The following is a 7,846-nucleotide window of genomic DNA, read 5'->3' as shown; positions in this document are numbered from 1 at the left end:
CGGCAGACTGGCAGAAAAAAGTGAACAGTGCAAAAACCGGTTGAACCTGTTTCCACCAGACAAAAACCGGTTGAGTGTCCGGTTGAGTGTCCGGCTGAACCAGTATTCAAAAACCGGTTGAACCTGTTTTAAAACCGGTTGAACCTGTTTTTCCAAAAGGCAATTTTGGCCAAGATAGACTTAAAAAGGTTGTGCTACATACTTTCACTAAGGATTAACAAGGGTAAAATGGAAGTTTTAGATCAAGGATTTTGAGCTTTAGTACCAACACCAACCTTCTTTATGGATCCCCCTTGATAGTACGACGATTCCTATACTCAAGTCAAATAAAATATAATTAAGTAAACTCCTTGAGTCATTGGTGTCTCAAGTGTGATTTCTCCATGATGTTGCTTCATAAGGATCACAAACATCTTTGTCTCACCTTTTGAAGCAAACACAAATCGAGCCTGTGACTTGTGCCATTTCACCATATATGAGTTCAAATCATGGCTTCAAGTCACCTTACTGATGCATCAACATGTTGTAACTCTTCATAGCTGATTAGTTCATCGACTTAGTGCAAGTACTCTCTTCTTCACCTTAGCCATGGTACCTCGGTCTACAAGCCGTCGCTTGGCCTTCACCTTCGCTTAGTTCCTCGAAGCCCTTTCCTTGCTATCTTCACCCTATCAAGCCATTCTTGAGTCACATCCTATTGAGCATCCATTGAGAGAATCATTTCTTCAATATTGTGAACCTTGCTTGAATGTCATCTAGATATAACTGCTAAGATCAATCAAGCTCTAGTTTGATTCTCATATATTCATATATGGACTAATAGTAATATGGTCAAGCCAATTCACGATTCCTCATATCTTATTCACTTTGGCTTGACCAATCCTCTTAATCACTTCAACCTCTATTATGATCATATTTATGCATAGTGATTTCTTAGGACTTGTCCATATATTCAAACCAATATAGAGACCATATTATATCCATTTGCATTGTCTCACTGGTTATTTGACCTTGTGTTGAACCTTGTTCACTGATCATTATACACTATTCAAGTATGTTCATCATACTGAATTTCCTGTTCAACACTTAGCAAACTTGTTAGACCTTTAAATGTGTTGTTATCCAAATCACCAAAACTCACAAAAGGGATGAATGCACTTTCAATCTCCCCCTTTTTGGTGATTGATGACAACACATTTAAAGCTTACATAAGATTTGATAAATAAGATTTTGAATCCTATGATATAGTTTCCTCCCCCTAAATATGTGCATTTCTGAAAATACCAATTTTGTACTCAAATGCCAAAAGCACATATTTGGGTCAAAGAGTGAAGACAACTTATATCATACTATTCATAGGGTGCTTTGTGTCATAAAATAGATGTGATGCTCATAACATAGATAAGCAGATCACTAATAGCATATTACACTAAGTTCTCCTCAAGTTTTAGTGCACACATATATATGAATTCAATTGATATCTGTTGAGAGTACTTATTTGCAATTTAAAGTATCATTGGAATAAAAGGAGTATCAATTGAACATAATCATGCAACATAAGGATCATGTGCACTATTTAATCAATTAAGTTCTAGACAGGAGAATTTATAAGATATGCTACTTCAGATATTTGCAATCCAAAAGGATGTGATACATATTTACCATTTTTAGATGACGTTGGAGTAGAATATACAAGAGAAACTCATTCTCTTGTGAAATGTATAGAAGATACATTTATTGGAGCAAAGAATCTTTGATACCCATCAAAATTTGCAGTGGAAGCGATTGTCTTTGCCCGAGAATTCCTTTCTAATTTGAGACTACACACATAATAGACTTGGAAATGAAGTTAGTCTCAAAGATTCAAATTATAGACCATTCTCCCCCTAAATGTGTGCATACAAGTGATGAATACTTGTTTAGCTTATGCACTTGGACTTATGAGGCCAGGGGAATAAGTTCTATAATTTGAACCTTGGTTCAAACAAAGTATGAAAATGTGAAATTGTACCAATTGAAGGAATTATTCATACTCAAAAAGTATGCTAATAGACATGATATGCAATATTTTAAGCCAAGATTCTTGAGAAGTTAGCATGTTTGACTCATACCTCACTAAGATGACTTAAGACTAATTTATGACATCACCACAAGAGGTATTAATCAAATATCTAGAGATTCTTTAATCGTCACCACAAGTGCAACCTTATGATGTGACTTAAGATATTGCATATGCATACACTAGCATGTAAGAGCCTAGATACAAAAATGTAATACAATAGTTCATGGAGTGACACACCTTTGTTCTATGCCACATGGTCTCCATTATAATCATGAATTTCCATCTTAGCTTTTGATAGGCTTGACATTTCAAAGAGAAACTTATCCTCTTCAAACGATTAAGAGAAATTCATTTTCATTTCTATGGAACCATTCATCCTCATTTGATGTTCTCCAAGGTGTGAGACTACACAACATGAACTTGAAAGAAATCATTAGTCTCACAAGATACAGGCTAAACTCTCCCTCAATTTGTGCATGCAAGAGTACACAAAGTACACTTATGCACATCAACAATACGAGGTTAAAGGAGATGTTTGCACTATATCTTGGTTTAACATAACATGCTTTACATAGATGATGAAAATTATACCAATTTAAAAGTTTAAGAACTAAAAGTATATCAATTTAAATCTTGAAGGGTAAAGCATGCTAATATGAACCTCAAACCTCATAATGAAGGATATCATATAAATATGTCACTGCATCTTCATTATTTGGTTGACAAAAAAAATATAACTCCCTTCTTGAATCACTGTGATCTCTTTTCTTTTTACGATTTCATCCAACCAAGTGATCATGAACTTCTTTCATCTTTTCTTGATTCAATCATACTTGATATGAGATCCATTGAAACTCAATGATTGAAAGAACCAAGACTCTTATATTTGTAGATTTTGAATCCATCTTCAAAGAACTTGGAAGGACCTTGTTGAAACACTTAGAAAAGAGAGCATTAAAAACACAAGAGAGGGTTTCATAAATAATGATCCTTATATGTGCATGGCAAATGAATCATCATTATTGAAACCCAAAAGGATAGACTAAATTCCTTTAAATTAGTGCACACATATAGTTGATGTCAAAGTTATATGCACTATTGAACATTTTATATTGCAAGGAATTTAACCTATACTATGGTACATCCCACTAAGGATAGAATACTAAAACAACTGAAGGAGACGAAGTTTTCATACCTTGGCCTCTTATCAACTCCATCTTACTTTAGTTGAATAGTATCCTTTAAACTTGTGATTTATCCAATTTAATAATAAGCACCATCTCTCAACATAGATTTTCTATGGATAAACTCAACACAAGAGATGGCATTAGTAGCACAAGCACTAGTTTCTTATTTTGCAACCCTTTATATGTGGAAGGCAAGCGAGTTGCTAAAATAGAGAAACCTCATAATATGGACTAAATTTCCCTTGAGCCCTCATGCACAATATATTTTGAATGACATGGATAATATGCATGGTTATTCAATGAAGTCTAAAGGGTTGACTTAATCCATATTATGGTGAGTGTCTAACAAAGAAGAATCAAGTCCAAATTAACTAGATAGAGAATACGTCACATATTTTTGGATTATTCACCATATGATAATATTCATTCATCTTCCAATTGGACCTTTATTTCATAATCAATAACTGATGTATATCCTCAAGTGCTTCTTTTCCCTTAGTGGCTACAAAAGTCACAAAAGAGATAGGATTTGAAAATAATATGCACTTAAGATTCAGTTGTTAGCACCTTGCTACTATCTCCAAAGATGATTTATACATTCATTATCGAGCACCCAACTTGATCCATTGAAGGAGTGATCCTGCAAAACAAGTTTAAGCTACATATCTTGGTACCCAATTTAAATTGGGTCCTTTGAGATTAGTAGTAAGAGCCTTGAGTACCCACACAATCCTTATTGTGGCCTTTCTCTTTGTGTAGGCACCCACATATACTTGACAACCATCTTACATGGTTTCAAGTCAATATTTAATCACACAGATAAAAGCAAGAGTTAAGAATAGGAGCCTTTTCTCCTTTTCTTGATACATCATTGTGTTGCCTTCTTGATGATGAACCTAGCTTGACCTTGGGTGCACCACCATATAGAATGTACCATTTATTATACCAATTTGACAGATCTTACTATCTGTGGTGGTGTCACCTTAGTATTCTTCTTTTCATCATTTGTGGAGACTTCCTTCTTTGTTATCTCTTCTCCTTTTAAAACTAGTCGATAAAACACTTTGAAAAGAGGTATTAGTAGTACAAGGAAGTATTTAATGAATGATGATATCTATATATGAATGGCAAACAAATCATCATTTATGAGGCGTAAAGGCATAAATTAAATTCCTTTTAAGTTAATGCACATGGAGCAGTGAATTCACAATATGCACTAATTTACAAATTTAAGCCAAAAGGAATTTAACCTTCATATTGACATTCCTTTCCATAGAATATATTATTACCAATTGAAAGAATGCCACTTGGAAGGAACTACTATTGATCAACTACCAATTGAAGCAATTTGTTCCATACCTTTCCCTTGAACATTCTTAATCTTCCTTTTAGGTGAAGATTAACCTTTAAAGCTTGTGATTTTACCAATTTAAAGAGCACAATCTCTACTTATGAATTTCCATTAAATATCTTAAAAGAGATTGTATTAGTAACACAAGCAATAGTTTCCTATTTAGCAACCTCTAGTATATGAATGACAAGAAGGTTACTAAAACAAGGAAACCTCATGATATGAACTAAATTACCCTTACAAGCATCATGCATAACATCAATTGTAAAAAAAATGAAAGTAGCATGATTATTTAATTAAGTTTACATGGCAAGTTTAATTCATAGCATGGTGAGTGATTAATGAAGAAGACTCAAAACCAATTTAAACAAGAATGAATACATCACATAGTATTGGTTCGATCTTCTTTGAATGTTGAATGGCACACTCCATTTGGGAAACACATTCTCATGTTGTGAGACTACATAAACACTTAGATAGAAACATTAGTCTCACAACTCTAGTCATATAGAGAATTCCCCATTTGGTAAGTGCTATAAGAATTTGAATTTCTTACTTAGCACTCTATTCATTTAAGAACATGGGATAATCCTCTTTATGTCTAGGTCATGGCAATAACACGATAATTAATTTGAAATATGCCACAAGATACATATAATCAAGTTAAAGCATGTAGATTGTCACAATATAAAAATATGAACTTGCAATCTACCATATAATTAGATCCTTTCCAAAGCAAGGTAAAATCTTTTAAGTTCATTCTTAAGTGCTTCATTTTTCCTATGTGGCTACAAAAGACACAAAGGAATATACCAATTAAAAGCAATGTGCACTTAAGAATTAATTGTTACCATCCTTTGGATATCCCTTAGTTGTAGGCCTTTTGCTTGATTCCCACAAAGGTAAATCCTTATTCCCTACAACACAAGTTCTTGCTAGAGATGAATATGTAGTTAGTGATATAACAACTAAAATCATCTTCGGGTCAATCTTAAAGGATAGACAATGTAAGATTGATAGCTTGAGATAAGGATTGAGTTAAACTGCTCAAGCACCCCAAAGCTTCATATCATATCTAGGTACCTGCAAAACTTATTAAGTATATTTTGGTACCCATCTCATGATAGGTCCATCAAGGTTAGCCAATAAGGACTTAGGCACCCAAATAGCCTTGGTCCTAGAATATGGTGAACTCATCACCTTTCTAGCACAAGAGTCAAATTTGGGTCTCCTAAGCATATTTGAATGTATTGACAAGTTAGGCTTAGGAGTTTTACCCTTTGGACAAACCTTGAATAGATGACCTTTTTCACGGCAATTGTAGCAAATGTGATGCTTGTCCTTGCAATGCATTTGCCGTTTGCTTTCATCCCTTTTGATGGTCATCTTTCTTGATCGTTCAAGGTCTTGATTCTTCATGTGGGGGCATGAACCAATTTCATGACCCTTCTCCTTGCATCCATAGCACCTCCTATCGCTTCTCTTTGATCTTTCTTTGTTGAAGCACATAGGTACATTGTTAGAGCAAATCATATGAGCATTAATTTTCTTACCATGGATTTTGCTCATGCCTTTCTTGGAAAGCTTGGTATTCTTTTGAAGGGGTTTTGTGCATGCTACGGTTGTCCCCTTCTCAAGCTTTTTCACCATATTATCACGGTTATCTTGAGAAGGTTGAGCATGACACTTTCCCTTCAAACGAGTTAAGCTCCTTCTTAGCATTCCAACTTCTTCCTTGAGCTCTTTATTTTCTTGTGTGATAGAAATATCACTAATTCCTGAAATTTCTAGCTCAATGGAAGATTGGCTTGCTTGATAACAACAATTGTTAGCACATGGTAATATAGTTTCAATTTCAACACATGTGCACATGTGAGGTTGGTATGATTTCAAATTAGTTAACACAACCTCATGAGCCATTTCTAACATGATATGTGAATCCATAAATTTATTATGAGAGCATACAAGCATATCATGTTTTTCTTGTAAAGCTATATTTTCAATGTTTAGCTTTTCTACCGTGTTCTTGAGCATAGCATTTTTATTTTCTAATTGAGCAATATATGATGAATGATTAATAGCTTTAATTTGCTCAATTGAAATGTCTTCATACCTTTGGACCAAATCATCATGAGAGCACTTTAGCTTCTCATGCTCTTTGGTCAACTTCTCCAAGTCTTTGATTTTTTCGATGAGGATATCTTCTTGCTTATGAAGCATTTCCTTTTGTTCTTCCGCTCTTTTCATGAGTTTGAGCAAGCTCATCCGGTTCTTCTTACTTAGTTGAGCGAAGAATTTTTGAAGATCATCCTCATCTTCACTATCACTTTCATGCTCCTCCTCATCCTCACTTTCGCTTTCACTGTCACTCTCATTAGCAACAAAGCACATATGAGAAGTGGATTTGAAAGACGAACCTTGTGAAGAGGTGGATTCGTCGTTTGGTCTCCATCGATCATTTTCTTCTTCTTCAATAATGTTCTTCGCCTCATCTTCCTTCATTTTGAGGAACATCCTTTCGGCGATTCTCATGGCAAGGTCTATTGCCCTAGGATCAACATCTGCACCAAAAGATGAAGTCGAGGCAACCTCAACTTTTTCAAGCTTAGAAGCACTTTCGTTTCTTAGTCCCCCCGACATGATCTTTCCTCACGCGGTTAAGCGTTAGAACGAGGATTAGGCTCTGATACCAATTGAAAGTTGCCTAGAGGGGGGGGTGAATAGGCAAGTTAAAACTTTTTCAACAAAAACTAGAAGCAAACTGGGTAAAACTGAATTGATCTCAAAATTCACCCAGTTAACTTTGGAAATGAGATGTTCTAAATGATCCACAGGGTTCAAAGTAGTAGATCTGAGAAGGGCACTTCTCAAAATCCACACACCAAAAAGATATAAACAAATCTTCCACGCAATGGTGAGAGAACGAAGAACACAAACAAACACAATGAGCAAGAACACAAGAGACACAAGATTTATCCCGAGGTTCGGTCACACCACCAAGGTGCCCTACTTCCTCGTTGAGGCGCCCACAAAGAGCCGGGTCTCTTTCAACCCTAATCCTCCCTTTGCCGACCACAAAGGTCAAGCCCACACAATAATCTTTGCTCAAACGAGCGGGTAATACAAACTTTCTTGTGGTCTTCCACAAGATTTGGAGACTCACAAGAGACACCTAGTCGTCTAGGAGCTAGAAGCTCCAAGAGTAATGAATCCACAAAGAACTCGATGTAGTACCAAAGCTCGAAT

This window comes from Zea mays, chromosome 3 (genome assembly GCF_902167145.1).
Source record: "Zea mays cultivar B73 chromosome 3, Zm-B73-REFERENCE-NAM-5.0, whole genome shotgun sequence".
In the NCBI taxonomy this organism is placed as follows: Eukaryota; Viridiplantae; Streptophyta; class Magnoliopsida; order Poales; family Poaceae; genus Zea; species Zea mays.
The sequence above is the reverse complement of the archived record's forward strand: the minus strand, read 5'-3'. Positions refer to the sequence as shown.